This window comes from Corvus kubaryi, unplaced genomic scaffold (assembly GCF_017639235.1).
Source record: "Corvus kubaryi isolate FWS band 111438036 unplaced genomic scaffold, C.kubaryi_AGA036_p1.0 37302, whole genome shotgun sequence".
Classification (NCBI taxonomy): Eukaryota; Metazoa; Chordata; class Aves; order Passeriformes; family Corvidae; genus Corvus; species Corvus kubaryi.
Genome location: NW_024581095.1, coordinates 4,143,487 through 4,166,325, shown reverse-complemented (window position 1 = coordinate 4,166,325; position 22,839 = coordinate 4,143,487).

Genomic DNA, 22,839 nt, shown 5'->3' with positions numbered 1-22,839 from the left:
TTAGTAAATTATTATGAAACAGGAAGACACAATAATATTGTTTGTTAAGGAAAAGCATCACAGGAAATTAATACTTGGCATGACTGTATTTGGCCATTCCATGTTTCTAAATTGAGAACATTCAGTGATATGGATACCAAACATTCCTCTGCGTACTGGGTAAAGCAGCAGTATCATATCATTTCAATGTGGGATAAGAGGCCCTTAGTCGTTTAAAGAAACTGACAACTTAAAATTCAGAAAGCGTTCAGCTGAGTATATCTGGAAAGTCTTAATCTAATCTTTTAGTTTGAAATACATCTACAGATATAGAAATTAGAAATCCTACTGCAAAAATGGATCTATGTTTTTTGAAATATCCATTAAAAAAAAAAAAACAAACTTCCAACCTCCAAAACTTTACTATTGATGTAACTGTTGGGTTGGTTTTTTTTTTCCACTGAAGGCATAGGGAATAGAATAATATGACCAAATTATTGAACCATACCAGGTGTCTTCATTTCAAATAAATCTCTAGTACTCAGTTAGTTAGTTCTTTTAATCAGTCCATGGAATCATGATGATTCTCTCTACTATTGCAAATATAATAAAAGTGTTCACATTAAAGGATGCACCTCAATTTAGCTGGTCACACAAAACGCTGATTTAATTTTTTGTTGTTGTTGATTGAAGATACTTTCATATGCCAGAAGTCCTACCACATCTTTCTGTAAACACAGACTTAAAATACAGAGACTCTGCTCTCCCCTCCATCCTTCTTTTCAATGTCAAAACTTAAAGAAAAACTAAGTTCAATTATTGAATTTGGGATAGACAAAGTTCTGAGTTAATTGAAGAAAGAAGTCCTAGATCAGGATAAAATGGCAATTTCTGTTTTTAAAGTCCTGGAAATGTGAGTCCAATAGTGCTTTTAACTTTAACTGTGCTATGAATACCAGACAGAAAAATATTTTCACAACTTTAAATATGATCTGAGTGTAGAATAGGAATGAGGGCTATCTTTAGTTTATTTTTATTTCATATTGTTTACCAAACAATTTGATAAATCATTTAAAATATATGCTGACATTAAGAAAGTACATATTCAAAGGGAGAAAGCTACTTAATTAGGCTGCATATTACTAAATTTTATTCCTGAGGTCCAAAAAAAAGAGAAATGTAAAGACTAGTGAGAAAGAGTGTGCCACGATACAGAATGTATTCATATACCTTTGGTGCAGAGTGCTTTGGTGCACTGTATTGCTATGAAAAAATGCCAGAGTTGCATTTATGAAAGTGGAAGGATAAATAGTGATTGTGAATTGCTTGAGATCACACAGCTGTGTGAGACAGTTCTGGCAAGTAAGCAAAATTTTCCTACATGCAGTAATAGAGATGGATTATGCTTGATAAGTGGACAACAGAACTATACCTTCCAAATCGTGTGACTGAGGATTTCTCATACTGATTTTTAAAATAACGTCTATTTTAAAACTTTTTCTTTACTGTCACAGTCATGAGGTAAGTCAAACCTGGTAAAAGTTTCTTACAACTTGCAATTCCAAGATACTATTTCTCCTGTTGGAAAATGAAGATACGGTTTTGTAATAGGCAAGACAAAGAATTGAATCATCTTCTCCCTAAAATAACTATGTCTTAAAGTCGTTCTTCTACTACCTAAGAAATATTTCCTGTTGCAGTGTGCTTGCTTAGTGGTTTTGGGGGTTTTGTTTGTTTGTTTGTATTTTAAATAGTTTTGAAAATCAGCCCTTCAAAAACAGCCTTAGGGGCCCATATACAGCTTGTAAATGAGAGCAACAGTATGTATGTCTCTATCTTTGGTAGAGGAGCGTGGATTATAATACAGATGTATGTAGCTTCATTCAGTACACACTGATTATTTCATATCTTTAAGGGATCTAGGATTCTGAAGTAATTGTTTTATCTAAAAGGGAGCATTGGGGAAAGCTGCTTGCAAATGATGATGTTAATAGTGGCTCTCCTTTTTATTTACAAAGCATATCTATACCAAAAATTAAACAGAATATTATGTAGTTTCTTCCTTACAAGAATGTAACATTGGAAATCAGCCAACAGAGGGACAAAGAATACTCGAGGAAGGAAGAGGTAAGAGGAATCAGAAAAGGTAATAAATCCATTTTTTGGGTCCTCCACTGACACTTAAAACATCAGTTTAATTTTTTTTGTCTCTGATTGAGAAGTAGTATTTGCACATGCATTTTTCTTGTGTGAGAACCTATTAATTAAATGGTTGGATCTAAGTCTGGTAGATTTTTCTTGTAAGATTTAACCTTTTTCATTCTGAAATCAGATTTTAACTTCATTTTGGGATAAAGAAGGAAATCTCAAAAGATTAACTTTTTTCTTCCAAGAAAATTCAATGCATCAGAATCAGCGCATGGAAGGAAAACAAGACAGCTAGTGAATACTGCAGCCTATGGTTAAAATGTTGAGAAAGTATGGTATAAAAGAATGAGCAAACTGAGACAAGACTTCAGCTCTCAGCTGGAGTGTATAGTTTTGTAAGAAACAGAAATGATCACTTTCGTCTCATTAAGGATCATGTTAAAGAATTGAATAGTCGTTCTGTGACATGGAGAAAAACAGTGCTATAATTTAAAATCTTAGAGAATTGCCTATTCCATGCTTATGTGTGAGTGCTATGTGATCATGATTTCTTGAAGTTTCATTTCCAAGTTAAATTGCCTCCATCCAGGTGGATCAGTTGCTGTGTCATGTCTTTCTTTGTACTATAAATTATACTGAGTTCTAAGGTTTGTACTATCCTGTTGGTCATTCTTAAGAAGAAAATGGAATTATTATAGTGGCTAACATTATCCAACATTAAGAAAATGAAAAAGAAACATGCTGTGCAGGCATTCCTCTCTGGGAAGCTGTTGGTAAATTTAAAATAGTACATTTTCACTTTGAGATTCTGGGTTATTGTGTAGCTATTGTGTAAAAGTCTGTATTCAGTACATTCTAATATTTGTGTGTGCCTGAAATTCCTTGCATAAATAAAAATTAGTGATACTTGAAATGAAAACTTAAACTTCTTTAGTACAGCAAATTTTCTTTTATTAGTAACTGGCCTTCTTACTTCTTGAAGTAACCTGTCCTACATTGGAAATTCTACTTGGACACTAATTTCATGTAAGTAGTTTGTGGTTTAAAACTTTTTCTTTCAAGTACGTAACTACAGCCTTTCACGGTCAGATTACAATTAGTAGTAGTAGTTTTAGTAGTATTAGTAGTTTTAATTCTGTCTGAAATACCAATTTTTCATAACACATACTAAAATTCAGGGGGAAATATCCCACATTATTAAAAATTTTGTTATGAAACAAACTCTAGAAAACTGTAAGTGAACAATCAACATTAGTCAAAACTAGAATTGTGGGTGGTCTCCAATGACAGTGTAACCTTTATTCACTATGAAATTGATATAGTTGTGTAATGTTGGAACAGTTTACACTAGCAAAGTATTTTATAAAATAATATAAAATACTGCTGTATTTTATTTGATAATTCTTAATTACAATGGGAATAGTTTTTGTAATAATTTTTACATCTGGTGTTTTAACATTGACAAGTTACAATGTGAGATACTACTGGCACTTGAACTTTAATTCAGACTAAATGTAAACAAATCATGGTCTAACATGTTCTTGTGTTTGTATTCGGAAGCTTGGTGAAGTTTGGTACAATTTGTCAGTGTGCAATAGAAGGAGCATCAGTGGTAATTCCAGCCAGACCGAACAGAATTATTTAATTGAATCTTCAGTATACGTTAAAACTGTCAGGTTAGTTTTACATATCTTTATATTACTTTAATCAGGACTGATAGTCCTGAACTAGTCACAGTTGTCTTGTAACAACGCGCATTATGATATTCTACAGAAAGTATTTATTAAACTGCTATGTAGGTGCACTAATTCTAAACCACTGCTGTTGACTTGCCTTTAGATTTTAGTGGTTTTGTTGTTTTGTGATTGGCTTTTTTCCTAGATTGTTATGGGTAACTTACAGTAACTCAACAACTGGAAGATCTTATTCCCTTCTAAAAGGATGAAGGCTGCATATAATTGAGAAATATCAAAGCAAAATGACTAAACTAAAAATTGAGACCTTTATCTTTCATCTTTCAGTGCTGATCTTTTTGATACTTAATATGATAACATGGATACTAGAAAGAGACAAAGAAATGGCTAGTCTGATCACTATCTGCAAAAATTATTTGATTTTAAAAAATGCACTATCACTGAGGACATAATGGTGGGTCAATTTTGGAATAAGTATTTTACTAACTCTATCCTTCAGAGTGTTTTCATCCTCTTTCTTGATTGAATGAAGAGCTCTGAATAATTACTTCTTTAGCAGGGTGAATTGATTATAGTAAAGAATATTATATGTTAAAATGCAAGCAACATTAGGACTGTAAATTAATTAATCGTTAGTTATCTATAGAAAATCTCAGTATACTTAATGTCTTTTATAAGTTCTGAAGTAGAGGAGGGAGTTTCAGTATAATGTTTTGAAACATAATTTGTTACATAAACCTGTGTGGAAAAAAAGGATTTTGTTAGAAGCAGACATCAATCATTCTAGTAGGACATAAGATATGTCACTGATTTTTTTTCCATTATATATTTTAGAACAGTGACAGTGAAAGTTGTTACTTATGGAGGAACATTTGATCCGATAGTTGTAGCTCAGGTGGGAAATCTTAGAGGAAAGGTATTCTTGACAAATTAGAGGAATAGGCAATCACCAACACTATGAAGTTTAACAAGGACAGATGCTGGATTCTGCTCCTGGGACAGGGCAACCATGACTGTGTGTTTAAACTGGGGATGAGATGCTGGAGAGCAGTGCCATGGAAAGGGACCTGTGGGTCTTGGTTGGTGGCAAGTTGAACATGAGTTATCAGTGCCTTGGCAGCCCAGATGGCCAACCATAGCCTTCCCCAGCATTGCAAGCTGGTGAGGCAGGGGATTGTCCCACCCTGCTTTGCACTAGGGCAGCCTCACCTCGAGTGCTGGGGGCAGTTTTGGGCGCTGCAATATAACAAAACCATTAAGCTATTAGGGAGCATCCAAAGGAGGGCCATGAGAATGATGAAGGGTCTGGAGGGGAAGCCATATGAGAAGCAGCTAAGGTCACTTGGTCTGACTGAGGAGAGACCTCGTAACAGTCTACAACTTCGTCATGAGGCGAAGAGGAGGGGCAGACTCTGATCTCTGTGGTGCCCAGTGACAGGACTTGAGTAAATGAAGTTGAGTCAGGGGAAGTTTAGGTTGGATATCAGGAAAAAGTTTTTGACCCACAGAGGGGTTGAGCACTGGAAGAGACTCCCCAGGGAAATGGTCACATCACCAAGCCTGACAGATTCAAGAAGTATTTGGACAATGCTATTAGGCCCATGGTGTGATTCTTGGGGTGTCCTGTGCAGGCCCAGGAGTTGGACTCAGTGATCGCGATGGATTGCATCCAACTCAGCATATTGTGTGATTCTGATTCTATTCTCTAAAATCTCTAAAATTTGGAGTCAAAACTTCAACTTGAAATTCTTAACATTCTTATACTGAAGTATAAAGGCCCACAAAATTGCTGCTGGGCTTATCAAAATGGAATTTGTTATTCAACTATTTTATTTTCTTTTTAATAGAATAAAAGATGGGAAAAACTATTTTCTGTGTAATTAATTTATTCCTTCCAAGAAAATCTGAAGCTGCTACATACTAATTTGACCTAAAAATTAAATTCACTTTCTACGCCAACCCCCACATTCCTCTTCCCCCTGTATGAAAACTCTGCAAGGTGATCTGTGGACTGAATAGGCAAGCTGATTAAAGAGATACTTCTTGCTTTTTGTATTAAGAAGAAGTTATGGGTTGAGATAAGAACAGTTAAGTAATGAACAAGAGAGGAAAAAAAGAGCAAGTATCGTCAAGGCAGTGACTTGCCATCTCCAAACAGCACATCAGTGCCCAGCTTGTGTCTGAGGATTGGCTGCTTTAGAAAGACTACACCCCCAGTTTTGACTGCTGAGCATGTCATTATATGGCATATGGCATTTGCATTTGTTCAGTTGGGGTCAGCCATCCTGACTGCTTCTCCTCCCAGGCTCTTGCTCACCCCTGGCCTGCTTGCTGCAGGGACAGAGTGACAAACAGAGAGGGCCTGGATTGTGCAAGCCCTGTTCAATTACCAAAACACTGGTGTGTTATCAACACTGTTTTGGTCACAAATGCAGAGTGCAGCACCATGCAGGCTGCTATGAGGAAACATAATTATATCCCAGCCAAGGACAGTACAGGTATACAGACTCTAACACATAACTCTATTACTATGGTGCAAATTATTATTAGGCAGTCTTTACTTGCTTAGCTGCTACTTCCTCTTTTCTGTACTTAGAGAGTTTTATTAGATCTCTAATGGGTTTTCAAGCACAGTTCTTTTATGCAAAGTAAGGTACTGTTCCTTTAGGGTTCACTGAGAGAGCTTCCTTAAAAAGTATCCCCAGGTGCATTATATTTGCACTGAAACTCTGACAGTGCAGAGGTGGATGGTGAAGGAGACAAGGCTGCTGTGCTTTGGAGAGGTATTATGGACAAGGAAACTGTGTCATCAACAGAGACAGCTGTAAGTGCTCTTAACCTCACTAAAGCAGTGGAAGGGCAGGAGTGACTGTCACGAGTCATTAGGACAGGGAGCTGAAGCTGCGGTGGTAGTTAATATGTACACTGGATGTGCATTCACAATCTGACACTGTCCAGGTCTGAAGATTGAAGGGGTTTTAGATTCTGAAGCCAATGTTATGTTCTTATCTTTTGGTTTTGTTCCGTTTGTTTTTTGATTAGACCTAGATGATGTTTTAAAATAAACAAATGTTACCACCCCTTATTTCCTATCATGTGTAGGAATTTCCACTTTTATGTCCAAATTATTTACATAATTTCTTGAAACAATCCTAAAATCTTATCAAACTTTGCAAGTATATGGCTGTAAGTACAAAGCACAAATATAGTGCAATAAAGATATCAAAATAGGATTCTGCTGTCCTTCTACTACACTCACAAATCTAAGAGTTACTTTTCCCTGGTAAAGAGTAATTACTCTCCGTACTCTCTTGCATATTTTCCCCTCCAGAACAATGAGATTGGATAAAAGGTAAAACTTGTTTAGGTTAAAAAAAATTGAAATTGACTGGGGAAAAAAAGAAGGAATCCTGTATTAAGAATTGTCTAAAAGATATTTTGATGTGGGCATTTAAAATTTCTCTGAAAAACAGCATGATAATTTTCTTCTCTATTAGAAACTAAGAAAGACATGTTGCTTTCAAAATTAATCAGTGATCAGATGCTATCTTTATTACTACTAGTAATAGTTATTTATTTATTCATTTATTTGTTTTTCTAGTGTCATAGATTCAGAGAATGGTTTGGGTTGGAAGGGACCTTAACGATCATCTTGTTCCAACAGCATCAGCATTTTGTCCCTTATATCCCTTTCATACAGTAAATCATCTAAAAAAACCAGCAATGCATGGCGGTCTATACAGTAGGGTTGATGCAAGCTGTCGTTAGTCCTAAATAAATTTTTGTAAACAGCCAACACCAAATATAAACCAAGTGAGAATAGTAATCTAGATAACAAATGGAAACTAAACTGTCTTGTATAATTTTTTTTTTAGAGGGATAAAGAGGATTTATAGCTAAGAAAATGTAAATTTGGTTTTCAGTAACTTAAGGCCTTAGTATTCAAAAGTTATTAAGGGGGGGGGGAGGAAAGAGAAAAAATAGAAAACCTAAAAGAAAACTCCAAACTCCTAAGTCCCCAAATACAATTCTTTCATTCTTTGTATGAAGCCTTTTGCCAAATAGAAATCCAGTATTGCAACATCACTGGAATCATCATAGATACATATGAAAAAAGGTTTGACCTTTCTCGCATTATCAAAATGACGGAGAAGATCAGTTGTTCAGCCTAAAACCCATTCGAGCACTCTCCTTGTTACACTCAAAATTAGCACTATGTTCTCCACTTGTGATTTTATGAACATGGTTAAGCCATGTTTGGTTGTGTAGTTCCCCCACACGCTTTCTTGGTGAGTGCTGCCTTTGAGTTACTGCAAAGTGTACATGTCATGAAGCCAAGCTGCAATAATGTTGCTGATCCTATTCTACAACTTCCCATCAGCTCTGAGGTCCCGTACAAAATCTTCCTGTTAGAAGGACTGCCAAAGTTGAGTGAAGAAAGGCTCACTCTCGCTCTTTGTTGTACTGTCCCTCATACTTCTTGTTCTTCCATATAATCACTACTGCTGTTTTGCCTTGGCAAAACTGAGCCTCAAATATGCCAGTCTCATAACAAGTATTAGCAATGCACTCTAAAGTTAGCTTATCTTCTGGATTATCCTCCACGGGTGAAAACAGAGAAGCTGAGACAGCCCTGTTCTGAGCATGAATTAGTATGAGATGATTAGATGTAAAGTAACTTCCTTACTAGTATTAAGATGCAAAGTCATAACTTGTTGCTATACCCAAGGCTTTAAGTTCAGCTGCCAAAATTCTGTAAACTTGTACCAGCAGGACAAAGCCAGTATCTTTTGAATTTCCTCCTTTTTATGCTGCAATAACATATTAATATTATTGATAATAAAAATAGTATTCCACGGGTAGCACATTTGTCTTTTCCACAGTAACTGCCAGCGCAGGACCGGACTGAAAACTTGGAAATACGGTACTTACGACTACATACAGGGGGTTTTGGCTCCCTCTAGTGAAAAAAGGCATCAACATTACAGTGGAGCATTGGCTCGCCAGTTTAGATACGGATAAGAAAATCATTCCAGGGTGTTTAACTAGTGCACTGCAGCGCCTCAATCTGCTACACAAGGCAGCCAGTGCGAGACTGGGCTGATGTAAAGTGTCAGAACTGGATGATCTTTGTTGAGCTAAAAGATGTCTCATTCTGCAATTTCCTTAGGAGGATTTTTTTATTTATTTCTGTATACGTATATTGAAGGAAAAGCTGCTGCAAGATGGACAGCTGTTGGTGTGGCGAGTTTGCTTTTTTGTTAGTGTTTATATTGCTTTTAAAGAAAATTTAACAGCTATTCCTTTTGGATTAAAGTACTTGTGAATACTCATATTAATAAAAAGAATCGAAGGAGAAGGACAGTTAGGCAGAGTGTGAAAAAGAAGACAGAATTTAAAAAAAAATCAGATCCACTTCTGCATAGAAGTGTACTCTTAGTATCCCTGTTATGTTTCTAGCTTCCTTAAACCAACTTTATTTTCCTTTTCTTCTTCCTTTATTTTTTTAAAGAGAAGAATAGAAAAGCCAAGTGAGAGAAGAAAATGAAGGAATATAGCAAAAGAACATTTATAACAAAAAGAACATCTCTAAAAAGCGAACAATAACATTGTCAAAGGAACAAGATAATGACTATTGTTTCCAATGTTCAGCTGAAGAACAGCCTGTCAGATTGATCTCAAGCTCTGTTGGTGTGGTTTAAACTATTTATTTCTCCTAGGTGACAGAGCTCTGCTTAAAGTGATTATAACAAATGGCAGAGTGCAAGAGGGTACCATTAATGTTGTTTGAGCAGGAGAAGTCAATTATTTTTCATAGTTTGTCACGATTTAAAAAAATTTCTGTTTTCCTTTATTTTTTTTTCTAGACAAGGCATGAAAAGCTAAACTTCATTTCCAGTTTTTGGCAAAGATCAAGAAAAAATAGAAAGTTCTTTTGTTGGGTTTTCTGTTCTTTTCCATCCAACCCGTTCAGAATTTAATAAATGAACACTTTAAGCAAGCTTCATTTTTCACAAGAAAACTTCAGTTTCAAACACAATGATTAGCCATCTCTAACGTATTTTTTGTTGTATTATTCAGAAACAGAGAGTTTAAACAGAAGAAGGGTGAGAAGAAGGACTAAAATCATTGCTGGTCTGATTGTTCTTTTTAATTTCCTTTATATGCATCTCAAGTAAATCCAGTTCCTTAATCTACTGTTAATTGTAAATTTACTTAATTTATTGTTAAATGTAAAAGGCATATATCAATTCCAACAGATGATTATTTGAAGGGTAGGAAGGCCATGGTAATTTTCTTGCTAGGTTCTCTGTTTTTTCTTTAATGGCGAGGTTATGGGAATTTATGTGTATTATCCAGGTAAACTGCTGTTTAAGTTGGACTCCTTTATATGTACTCCTGTAGCATACATATATTAGAGTGTAATAAACTACCTTGAATTTGAACACATAAATGTTTAGAGGACAAGAGAGAAAGGACAAGGAAGTAAATGCTGGCATAAAAGTCCACAAAAACATGTATCAAGGAGAAAAGCTCAGATCTTCCGAATGTGATACCTTATCTATAGCCTCTTGCAGAACACATGGAACTGCTTCCAGGAAAGGTTGTTTTTTTTTTTTTTACCTGCACCAAACAAGAGTAAGAGTGCATGAATAGAAATGTCTAGGCAGGAATTTTCTTTGGGCGAGTGAAAAAAAATTTAAGCCTGGGTTTGTCAGAGAACTGGTCACCTTGTCTTAAGAAAAAGATTGAAAAGTAAAATTAAGTTGGAGTTGTCTATTCCATTATAGATAGTGATCATAAACTTGCAACAAAAGAAGCCTATTCTGACAGGTGAGATTTTCACAATAAATAGTAATCAGGGAAGATGATGAAATCATTGTGTAACGTATTGAAGCTAGGTTCTAGATGATCTAGTAAAAACTACAGTCTATTTTAAAACTACTTAAGCCTGATGTGGTGTTGTAATAATTTGTAATAATATTTAAAATTTTAATAAAGCAACTTGCCCAAGATGCCTAATTGTCCACTAAGCATCACAGAAAAGAAAATTATTTTTTCTTTTTTGTTTCTAAGCTTCAGTGATGCAGTTGGATTACACATTGTCCACAATTAAGGAACTAAAACTTTCTTATGGAAGCTAAAAGCAGACTTCGTAAGAGAAACAACAAAGGCAGTATAGCTTAGAGTAAAAAAAGGCAAATGTTGTCAATGCAGAGTAACCAAAAATATGGTACTTGTGCACAGTGTAATAATTCCAGATCTCTATCTGGAGTATTGTTAGTCACTGACCATACATACACATTCTCCATTCATTCAGAAAATGAGCCATAGATTCTATTAACATCTGCTGCTTAAGAAATAGGGAACCATATTGCAAATATTATTGGTGTTTATAATGGGCAAGTAATCAACTGGGCAAAGATAACAACTCTAAATAGTTGTTGACTTGAGCCACATGGGTAATATCTTCCTGGTAATTATGCACAGTAAAAGAAAAGAGATACTCCAATTAAAAATTTAAATCAACTAGGCTTTCTGAAATAATCTCTTCTGCCTGTCCTAAACAGAAAGTTCTCCTCTTCTTGAGAAATATGAAACCATGAATTTTTACAACTGTGAAATGTTTTTACCTGATTTCTGCCTTTTCTGTCCAGTTTCTTGTCCTTTTATTTAGAGAGTGGAGCAATTGCCCTGAAAGGTAAGACTGAAAGAGCTGGTGGAGTAGCTGTTGGAGAAGAGAGATGAGGGGGAATGTAATCAAATCTTACAAAGTCATGAAAATGGTGGGTAAGGCAAATACAGCAAGTACTATTTTTGGCAAGTCCTAAAATTAGAGGCACTCACTGAACTAGTAGGAAATAACTAGTAAGAAGAGCACTTAAAAAACAAAGCCCCCTTTTTCTCTTCCCTACAAAACTGGCAGTGAACTTTTGCTTCAGTAGACTATAGAGACACACAGCATCAAGATGTTCAGAAGGGATTTTAGAAAAATCACATAAAATGATCTGTAAATGGGGATATGCCCTAAATAACATCTGTTTTCTACTGCTGGCAGTGAGAGCTGGACAAGATGGACCCCTACCCACATTCTTATAACCCTGTCCTTTTCTCAGGAATCCTGTGTTCTTGCTCATGTCTTCCAATGCACTTCTTTTCCATTGGATTCCTCTTTATCCCCTTCAGGCTCTTCGCCAGTGATGTTGTTGGGTGATGCTGTTCTTTTATCATACTCGTTGTACATACATGTACTGTTTGCCTAGGTTCATCTACTCAGAAGCAACATGAGTGACTAAAAAATCTGAAGCAGATGCCTAACCTGTCTGTTACATTCTTCTGCTACAGCAGCAAAAAGAATTGGCAGTATGTGGACCTGGGATATGTGTTAGGGAAAGTGAAAATGTATATCTGCTTTCTCCTGATCCCTGTTCATTATTTTCTATAATCTGCAGTCCATTTCTTCTACTTGTAAGCAGGACATTCCCTGCTGCACCTTTATTTTTTTTTTCTCCCCTGTAACATTAATGTAGTTTGAGTTTTTCTTGGTGCTCCTAGACATTGTAGAATAACTGACACAGAGATTTCAAGAAAAGCACAATTAGAGCAGGGACTATGCTTGGATAGAGTAGAATATATTTATTTAAAAAAACTTCTTTGAGTAACTGTTGCATCATTAACCTTTTATCAGCACACAGTCAAAGAACTACAAGAAAACAGGTCTAGGCAACACGGTACCTTTGGTTTCTCACTAAAAAATGTTGTATGTGAGCTTAATGCTATTTGGAATAAAAAGTATTCAGGCACTGTTTACATTTTGTGACTACCTTATTAGACCTGGATTCAACAAATGATTTTTTTTTCACTGAAAATGAATTGTCAACCTGAAATAGGGTATCATTTATACTAGAAACAGGACATAGACATGCAAGATTTGGATATCTGTATAACATAAATCATGGACTTTCAGGAGAGATTGAACTGATTGCATATTGCTACTTATTTTCTTCCAGTTATACAGAAGAAAACAATTATCTTTGACTTTGACTGTCTTAGCTTAGACTGTTCCATAGTTTCCATGTGGATGTTCCATGTAGATTTTAAAATATCAACGTATCTGCTCTGTGGGAGCATTTCTAAAGGAATGTTAACACGTAACTTAAAAAGTACACTTAAGAGTATTTATTTGATTTTTTTTTGTCTCTTTGGATTAATATTTTAAAGACCTTAGACTGTATTTTGCATACTAAATCCCACTTAGATATTAAAAAGAGACTAGTAGTTGTAATTTTGTTCTATAGCTTCTCAGCAGTGAGCATGAAATTCCATTAAGAGAAAAATGTCTTTCTTAGACAGTTATTATCTCAAAAAGGAAGATGGCTCATGGTTTGATCAGTGTGGGAGACAGAGGAGTAGAAACTCCTGCAATTAAAGGATGCTTTGATTTACAACCCTGGAAGAGACTAGGTCTGGCTTAATTGACAGAAATTTATGGATCTTAAGCAAAAGGATTAGAAGCCTGTGTTCCTATAGTTATAAGTAAAAATGTACACTGGGTGTTCTGGTGGAGGGTTTTAAATATAATAGTGTGATTTTATATAGTTTACGTTAAGAATGTAGATGGTATAATAGAGACATCTGTGTGTACATGACATGAGAAGTTATTGGTCAAGACACAGCTGCATTGCAGTGAGAAGTGCCACAGGTGATAGGTCATAAATCCAAAACAAAGTGTCGTTTTAAGTGCCTATTGGATTAGAAAGTTATAAATTACAATGTAGCTCTAAATCTTATGACTTTCGCCATTATTCGGAGGTATTGTAAAATCTCACACCTCGACTGATGCATTTTGTTATTTTAAAAAATAAATCCATATAATTGCGTAGCCCCATCCCTGAAAGTTATTTCCTCCGACGAGTGAACACACGGGAAATTCGACAGATCAGGAATTGCAGTAATGGGACGCATAGCACAACAGTTACTCTGTAGCATGAAGCATCTACTTGCTCTTTCAGAGAAATTGTCTTTTCCATTGCCCTGAGCTGAAAGTGCAGTGCTGATCCCTCCTCCTGGAGTAGTTTAACCTACAGTGTACACAACAATCACTCAGGCACTGCCTAATCATCTTGGGACTGAAATTTTTAAAAGGCCTACTGCCCATGCAGTTACTGAAGAGGAGATTTTGATTTTCTTCCTCTGACACCAGCCTTGACTCTCTACCAAGTTGATCTAACTCACTGAATGGTAGGGTATTTACCCACTGCTGTACTGAATTAATTCTCTAGCACCTTTTCCAGTTAGAATTTAAGTCACAGTAGCATGCAGCTGAGATGACAGAAGACAGGGAAATGACGAAGAAGTGGAATGTCTTCCCAATGGCTTCTTGTAGTATTAGTCTTGCTCAGCTTGTAGGAACCCAGAGGGCCGAGAATATTTCTCTGCCTGTTTTTAAGGGTTCTTACCCCCCTGAACAACACTGTTTTAGCTTCAAACCTTGGAAAAAATTACCAACAGTCAGACAAGAACTAGAAAATACAGTGGTGTGAATTAGGTGATAGACTACTATGTTAGATTGTCACAGGGTGAAAAGTTTAGAGGTTTTGGGCTTCTCTTTGTAGTACATAGATAAGAGTAAAAAATATCAAAATGGAGGATTGTTGTTGTTCTCTAAACCTTCTTCTCCTTCTTCTACTACTCCATATTCTGCAGTAAAAGTAGTTTGGAATGATTGGATAGAAAATCCCGCAGTTCCTAGTCGTGTTACTGAATAATTGGCAGGAAAGTGAAAATAATGTACGTTTTTAGTAACTATTGGTTAAAATATCTTTAAAAGGCTGTGTAAATCTTGATAATTAGCTCTCACTTCTACTTTTCTTCCTTCTATGCTGTACCTGGGTCACGCTAGTGGCTCTGTTCCTCTGACAAGACTTAATAAACAACTATCTGGAAGCATTGAAACTAAAGGAAAAGTCTCAGTTTATCTCTCAAACTCCTTGCAAGGACTTTCAGTAAATTCTCTCCCATCAGGAGGGACTTGATTTACAGCATGGTTCAGTGTCACAGCTGAAGAGAAGGAGGTGCTTCTAAAGACTTAGAGACAGTAATACCTCAAATCCAAATAGGTATAGGCAGGGACCAGGTGTAGATAAGTATTAGTCTAAGTTGTTGATTATGGACAGGATGACCAAGAGAATCTTGCTGCTTCATTTCAGTAATCCTCAATCTTTCTGTAGTTCACTTTCCCATCATTTCCCTATATTGGCATACATGCCATCATTTCCCTATATTTGCAATGATATTGTGAAGATAAAGTGACTATCTGAAAGGGCTGGGAAGGACTCTGACAATATATAGTCATCTAGAGTTTCTGAGATGCAAGTTGTCAGGCTGAAGATGAATCATTATCAATTGCCCATAGCTAAAATAGCTATATAAAATAGCTAAAATAGCTAGATAACCATTAGACCATATATGCACATCTGATCAACTGTGTTTTATTGTAAATAAAAAGCAAAATGGTTTTACAGTGTTGCCAGCATTTTTGCAACTGCAGTCTGGAGAACTAGCACTTAAAACAAAGCCTGATAATTTAATATTGAAGCAGTGTGTTACATACAGCCTGTGGAAATGCTGGTATTATGCTATGGTATATTCTATTGAATTGATTTCTTCATTAAACATTTAGAATCTGCAAGATATCCGTAATGTGGCAAGATTTTTTCATCTTTTGAAATTTGTTAAAAGTCCATTTTCATATCAAGTATTTAAAACACCTTGAAAGAGATGTACTATTTCAAACAAAACCAGGCTTTCAAGTGATTTCTTCAACGGTAAAGGAGGTGTAATTGCATTTGATACTCAGCTGTTTCTGATTCTTTGATTTCACTTAGTTAAGTAGGCTTCTAGGGCTCTTGCTATTGTGGATATGAACTGCTGTTTTCTCCTCATCTTTCAGACAAGTTTATATACTTATGGTTTAGTTTTAGGCAGTCCTACAGGGAGCAAGGAGTTGGATCCAATGATCTTTATGTGTGTCTTCTAACCTGAGATATTCTATGACTCTGTGATTCCATGCATGCATCCAGGATGTCACTTATCTGTCAATTATTTGTAATGAAAAAGTAAAAAAACTATAAGTCCATAATAGCAATCAACCAACTAACCACAGTAAAGGAATAACACAGCTACTTTCCTACAAATCCTCATACAGTAGCATAGGAGACATGCATTGTAGATCACAAAAACATAAAAAGGGGAAACTAATATTTTGTAATGGGCTAAAACTTGTTAATTAAATTTAGCATAACTTAAAACTTTCAAGTAGTAGGAAAAGTAAGGCTTTTTCTTCATGTATGATTAGTGAAAGCAATTTCTCTTTCCTGACAAGTAAATTTGATTCTATCACCTTTAGCTAGACTCTGAGATAATTTGCTTTTAATGTGCGTGGGTTTTGTATTGCTTGATTTTGTTTTCTGGGAGGCTAGGTTAAGGGTCAGAAATAACAGGGAGCTAGATGGCAAAAGCATGTTGAAACGAAGTGAGAATTTTAAATTGAACTCTTCGGGGTCCTTTGCAATTCTGAGTGTCACATGTCATGAACACATTTCTGTCCACAGAAACGAGAGACTCCCTGACTACAGGTAGCTGGTTCTCAGGACTGTACTGCCAGTGCTTCCCAGCATGTGTCAGCGTGAATCCATTGGAGGGCAGCATCGTCAGGTTTTACTGGCACTGCTGGACAGTGAATTGGCATGGTGGCAGTGCAGGCAGGCATTTGTGCTTTGTGTCTGGCAGAAAGCTAGCATAAAGAGCTTGAGTTATGTTTTAAACCACTGCAGCAAGATTCTCACCTTTAAAATGCTGACAGAACCTGTAAAAAGACATTTATGAAAACTGGTCTGTAGAAGTGACCTAAGGTGCATCTGTCATCTGAGTGGACAAACTTGTGAGAACATCTTTACAGTGCCATCATTAGTACATTTTCCTTTAAAATTAGAGTTCAGTGTAATTAGTTATTTTATTTTCAAAATTGTTGTTACAACAGTGAAATATGTTTCCTATTTTCCTTCACACCTCATTCCCTGCCCCTTCTGACAGTGACTACATTAAATATGGAGTTTGGTTGATGCTGGCAAGTGGAATCTAGTACTTTTCACTTTAAGGGTTATTGTCTGAAGAATTTGTGAATTTTCTTCTGAGATCTACATGTGGTACAATAGGATGATGATGCCCTTCATACAAGCAAAAAGAGACCTTCTGTCAGTTTGGTCAGTAGGTAGCATTTGAGTTCACTTGTAGAGCTCAGAGCTTCAGGCAACTACTTTCAAATATATTCCCACTGTACCCTGTGAGTCCGTTAATACAGTTTTTATAAGTGTGGTACTGTTGGTCTGACTTTATTAAGTAAATTTAATAAAGTCATAAGAAATATCAATCTTCAAATATTTACAATCTTCAAGAGTAGGTGATATTTCTGAAGACTAATATTCTCTTTGGAAGTAGGTATAATCTACACAAATCAATTTTCTAATTTTAATTTTGGCTTTCTTAAAAATCCAAAATATAAAATGCAAACATTTTATACATTTGCATTTTGTTTATAGGTTAATATACCTTTGATTAATAAGCAATCTTTACACAGTCTGATAAAACTGTTATTTAAAGTGAATTGCATATTGACTTGAATAGCCTATAATAGTATGCTGACATTTGCTCTTAAGCTTTAAAAAGTAATAAATTTATGAATGTCTCAGGATCCTTCCAGGTGGTTTGGAAATTGCATGTTAAGTCATTGAAATGGTGATTCTGAATTAATCCTACTATGCGCCCCAAATAAATGCATTAACTTAGGTGCTTGATCCCTGTTGGATTATAGATTGATTACTGGTATGCTAGATGCCATTTTAATAAGCTAAGAAATAAATCCCTCTACAGTCTTCCACAGCCTTCTGCTTGATTTATGTCAATCTTCCTATACACCTGCTTATTTTGAATATGAAATGACAGGTGGAATCTCTGTGGGAACTGACAGCTGGTCTGAAGACCTTGCAGACATTTCCCTTGATACAATCAGTTTGTAGCTCTGAGAATTGCAGAATCAAGAAGATAAACAACAGAAAGAAGTTGTAACAGCTGCAAAAGTGAGGATACTGGCCAATGTTTAGCACAGAATGTGTGTACACTATAGACAACCAATAGTATAGTACGGTAGGAAAATAACAGCCAATGAACATGTAGCTAAGAAAGTGTATAAAAGAAGTGTAAATAATAAACATGCTTTTTGCCATTACTCGGGGCAGAGTGTATGTGTTTCGTGACCTTCTCAATAGTGACAAATCTCTATTCATCTTTGCAGGTGGCATCTACACAGATGAACAAACTAGATGGTATTCCTGCTAAATAGCTAGAATGAAACATAGTCCTGTCCCTTTCTGTACTCACCCCTTTCTTTTTTTGTCAGATTTAAAAGTGCTATACTATTACCGCAGGCCTGGTTCCTACGGTATATCACCGTGTCCCGCAGCTATAGGGAGAAGGAGGAGAAGAAGATCCAGCAGGCAGGAATTGTGCAGCAAGATTGATTTATTTAATTATTTTACAAACTCTTTTATAGACTTTTTTCTTCATAGTCTAATTGGACAAAGGACCATCCACCCCTTGGGGGCGATTGGCCAAAATCCTAAAACATCCATTATCAAAATATTTTCTACTATACCATAAACAAGACTTTCCAAGGTTGCAGGTGGCTTGGTTGTTTACATTCCCTGCTACCTCTTCTGTGAGAGAGAAAAGTCTCCCACGGACTTAGAAAAATAACAAGAAGATCCTCACTAACAGCATTTTTGTACCTACAATTCCCCCTTTTTGTTTTATAAGATAACAACCCTACTATTAATCCTAAATAGAAATCTACATCAGTTATTAATTCTAAAAATGTCCTTAAGGCTTTAACTATCTGACTCCATAACAAGAAATTCAAAATTCAGTCTCTGCTTGTGGAAGGACCATCCCAGTCTCTGCTTGTAGAAGGACCATCTGCCTGATGGTTGCCATCCTGGTCATCATCAGAAGAGTCATTAGGCTGATGATCTACATTCTGGTCGCCATTTGGATGGTTGGCGTTCTGGTCATCATTTGGAGGTTGCCTGTTCTGCCTCTGGTGCCGCAGGTCAGGGCGAACGCATTTTGAAGGTAGCCACTGTACTCCAGTATCTGTGGAAACGCAAGCATACCCATGACCCCAAACGTTAAGCTCATGTGGGCCTTCCCATTGGTTAGTGAGTAAATTCCGTACCCAGACTTTTGCCCGGGGCAGCTGTCTGTCGCCTGCAGACTGCAATGAGAGAAAATGATTCAGAATAACAGGATTATTTGAATTTTGTGGTACTGTAAGGTGATTAATTGTATACAAAGCTTTTGCTAGTCGGCTCTGTGGGGTTTCTCCATGCATTCCCCTTTTCTGTTTGTCCAAAACACGCTTCAAGGTACCATGAGCGTGTTCGACAATGGCTTGGCCAGTAGGAGAATGTGGGATACCAAAGGTATGGTCTACACCCCATAGGTGTAAAAACTGCCGCGTCTTCTCCGAGGCGTAGGCAGGACCATTATCGGTTTTCACAGAAGCTGGCCCGCCCAGGACTGAGAAAGCCAATTTCCAATGGGCAGTGACATCACGGCCCTTCTCTCCAGTGTGAGCAGTAGCCCACATAGCCGAGGAGAAAGTGTCAATAGACACGTGCACATATTTCAGCTGACCAAATTCTGGGATGTGAGTTACATCCGTTTGCCAAATCTGCAAGGCTTTTAGCCCTCTGGGGTTTACCCCCGCTGGCAAAGGCGCAGCGAGTCCGTGACAGTCAGCACAAGCGCTGACAATGTCGTGCGCCTCGGTTGGCGTTAAATGGAACTGCTTCTGCAGGGTATGTGCACTTTGATGGAAGAAACCATGCGATGCCTTGGCTTGTGCAATTTTGTCAGGCTGAGGCCCTACCCACGCAGGGTTGGCCAGCATGTCAGCCCTGGCATTGCCTTCTGTTAGAAACCCTGGTAAATTGGTGTGGCTTCGAATGTGCAGAATGTAATACGGATGCACTCGAGCCTGAATCGCAGACCACAAGGTTTGCAACAGTGAAAACAGAGCCGCATTGTTCACCTCCTTCAGAAGTGAACAATCTAAGCGTTGAGTTATATCTGCTACATAAGCAGAGTCAGTAACCAAATTCAAAGGTTCCTGTGAGAATCGCTGAAAAGCCATGGTAACAGCCCTTAATTCAACTAACTGAGCAGAGCCTGACTCGTGTTCCTTCAGCACCTGCCATTCCGATCCCTCCTTCCAGGTAACAATGGCTTTCCCAGTTTTCCCTGAACCATCCGTAAAGACGGTGGGTCCTTGCACCGGCACTCGGCTATTTCTTGGCTGCAAGGAAAGTACGGTCGATTTTGCCAGCTGCAGTAATTTATGGCTGGGCAGATGGTAAGTGATCTGCCCTGAAAAGTTTTGCAGCGCGCTTTGTAAAGGAGCACTATGGATGAGGCTCCACTCAAAGTATTCCTTTGAGATCGGAATGACAATTACTGCAGGATCCGCAGCCATCAGTTGCAAACACCGTTGACGGCATTTGATTATCAGAGAAGCGACCAATTCAAACACTGTGGTCACCGTCCTTTTTGGCTGGTGAGGCAAAAAGACCCATTCTAGGATATGCAAAGGATCAGGCCATTGTGCATTCCACTGGCCAATGATACCTGTAGGATGGAGGTCTGGAATAGTAATGTAAACAGTGATAGCAATGGAGGGATCCACTCGATAAACCTGACGAGCAGAAACAGCCCGTTGGACCTCCTGCAGCGCTTGCCGCACTTCCGGAGTCAACTCCCGAGGTGAATTCAGACCAGGGTCCCCTTTTAATAAATTAAAAAGAGGGGAAAGCTGCTCTGCAGTTAGACCTAAATAAGGTCGTAACCAATTGATGACACCCAACAGCTTTTGAGCATCATTCAAGGTTTTAATCGAATCTGGGAATTGCACCTCTTGGCATTGGATAGTTTGGTCCAAAATTTTCACTCCTAAATATTTCCAAGGAGGATGCTGTTGAACTTTCTCCGGAGCTACCTCTAATCCATAGGCATGCAGAGCAGCGAGCAGCTGAGGCTGTATTCTCAGCAGCTCGTCCCGAGTGGACGCTGCCACCAGGATATCATCCATTTAGTGGTAGCAGCGTGCATCAGGAAACTGCTTGCAAACTCCAGCTAAAGCTTGGGCGACATACCACTGACAGATAATTGGGCTGTTCCTCATCCCTTGAGGGAGGACCTTCCATTGGTATCTCTTAGCAGGTTCAGCATTGTTAATGGCAGGCACAGTAAAGGCAAATTTTGGTTTGTCATCAGGATGCAAAGGAATTGTGAAAAAACAATCCTTTAAATCAATGATCAGGATGTCCCACCCCGTAGGAATCATGGTGGGAGAGGGCATGCCAGGCTGCAATGCCCCCATACCTTCCATTACTGCATTAACTTTCCGGAGGTCCTGCAATAACCTCCATTTCCCTGATTTCTTCTTAATTACGAAAACAGGAGTGTTCCAAGGGCTAGTAGAAGGTTCAAGGTGCCCCTGTTGCAACTGTTCCTGAACCAGCTGATGAAGGGCGTCTAACTTCTCTTTTGGTAGGGGCCACTGCGGCTCAAAGACTGGTGTGTCAGTCAACCACCGCAAAGGCAGTGTAGGATGCTGTGCACCCTTACACACAGTGACCCCTGCTAAAAATTTGTCCCAATCCGTACACCCCAAGCTGCCAACACATCCTGTCCCCAAAGGTTAAGGGAAGTGGTACTAACATAAGGCCTAATTGTAGCTGTGTGCCCCTCTGAGTCCTTCACCACCACAGGCCGTTCGCTTAGATAGCTCTGTGTGGTTCCTCCTAATCCTGCGATGGCCGATCCCACCGGGGCTAAAGGCCATGAGGGAGGCCATGCAGAGAAGGAGATGATAGTTACATCAGCACCCACATCAATCAAACCTTGAAGCTGAATCCGGGTTGGACGGGCATTCGGCAGGATCAGGGTACATGTCATCTGTGGCCTTTGGTCAGAGATGTCTGCAGTCCAGAAGGCCTGCGGAAGTCCCGTAGATCCACTGCCGTTATCTTCGTGAGTTTGTTGCTCTATCCTGGGGACACAAGACTTAAAAGGCACCAATTTAGCAAGGCAGGTCTTTTCAGGAATAGTTACAGGGGGTTTTGCGTGGAGACCATAGCGCAAATCTGACCTTTAAAGTCAGCATCAATAACTCCTGAGTGCACTAAGATTCCTTGATGGGCAACATCAGGTTTTCCCACCAGCATCGCACTGGATCCCTGGGCTAAGGGTCCATATGCATCCAAGGGAACCTTATAAATACCGCTAGAGTCTAAGACGACTGCGGCTGCGGTGTGGACGTCAAACCCGTCTGATCCGTGGGTGCCGTCTGATCCCTGGGTGCCGTCTCTAGGGTGGCTGGGTAGGCCTGTGCCTGTACCTGTGCCACTCTCTGGGGGAGCGACTGCATCGGAGAGCAATTCCCCCTCCTTGCACCCCGGCGGAAGTTTCCCGACAAAGGCTGACCATTGGCATGAGTCCGGGATCTACAGTAGCCCGTGCAATGCCCTGGCCTGCCACACCTTTTGCACTGGGGGATCGGTGTGTTCTCTTTTTGGCTAGGCTTAGGCTGCTTCCGTTTCTTCACCTGTTTTGGTTGCTTTGGTTCACGACCAGAAGATGCGCGAACAGGCTGCAGGAACGCAGCCAAAGCAGACCTTCTCTGGTTCCCAGATCCCACCTTAGCGCAGGCTTCGACCATGTCTGTTACCTCAGGATCCCCTGGTAAGGCATCTATGATTTTTCTGCACTCCTCGTTTGCGTTATCTCTCACTAACTGCCTTAACAACAACTGTCTTAACCCATCATCTTCAACCTGCTTCTCGAGAGAAGCAGCAACTTTCTCTACAAAAGAGAGGAATGACTCTGATTTCCCTTGAACTAT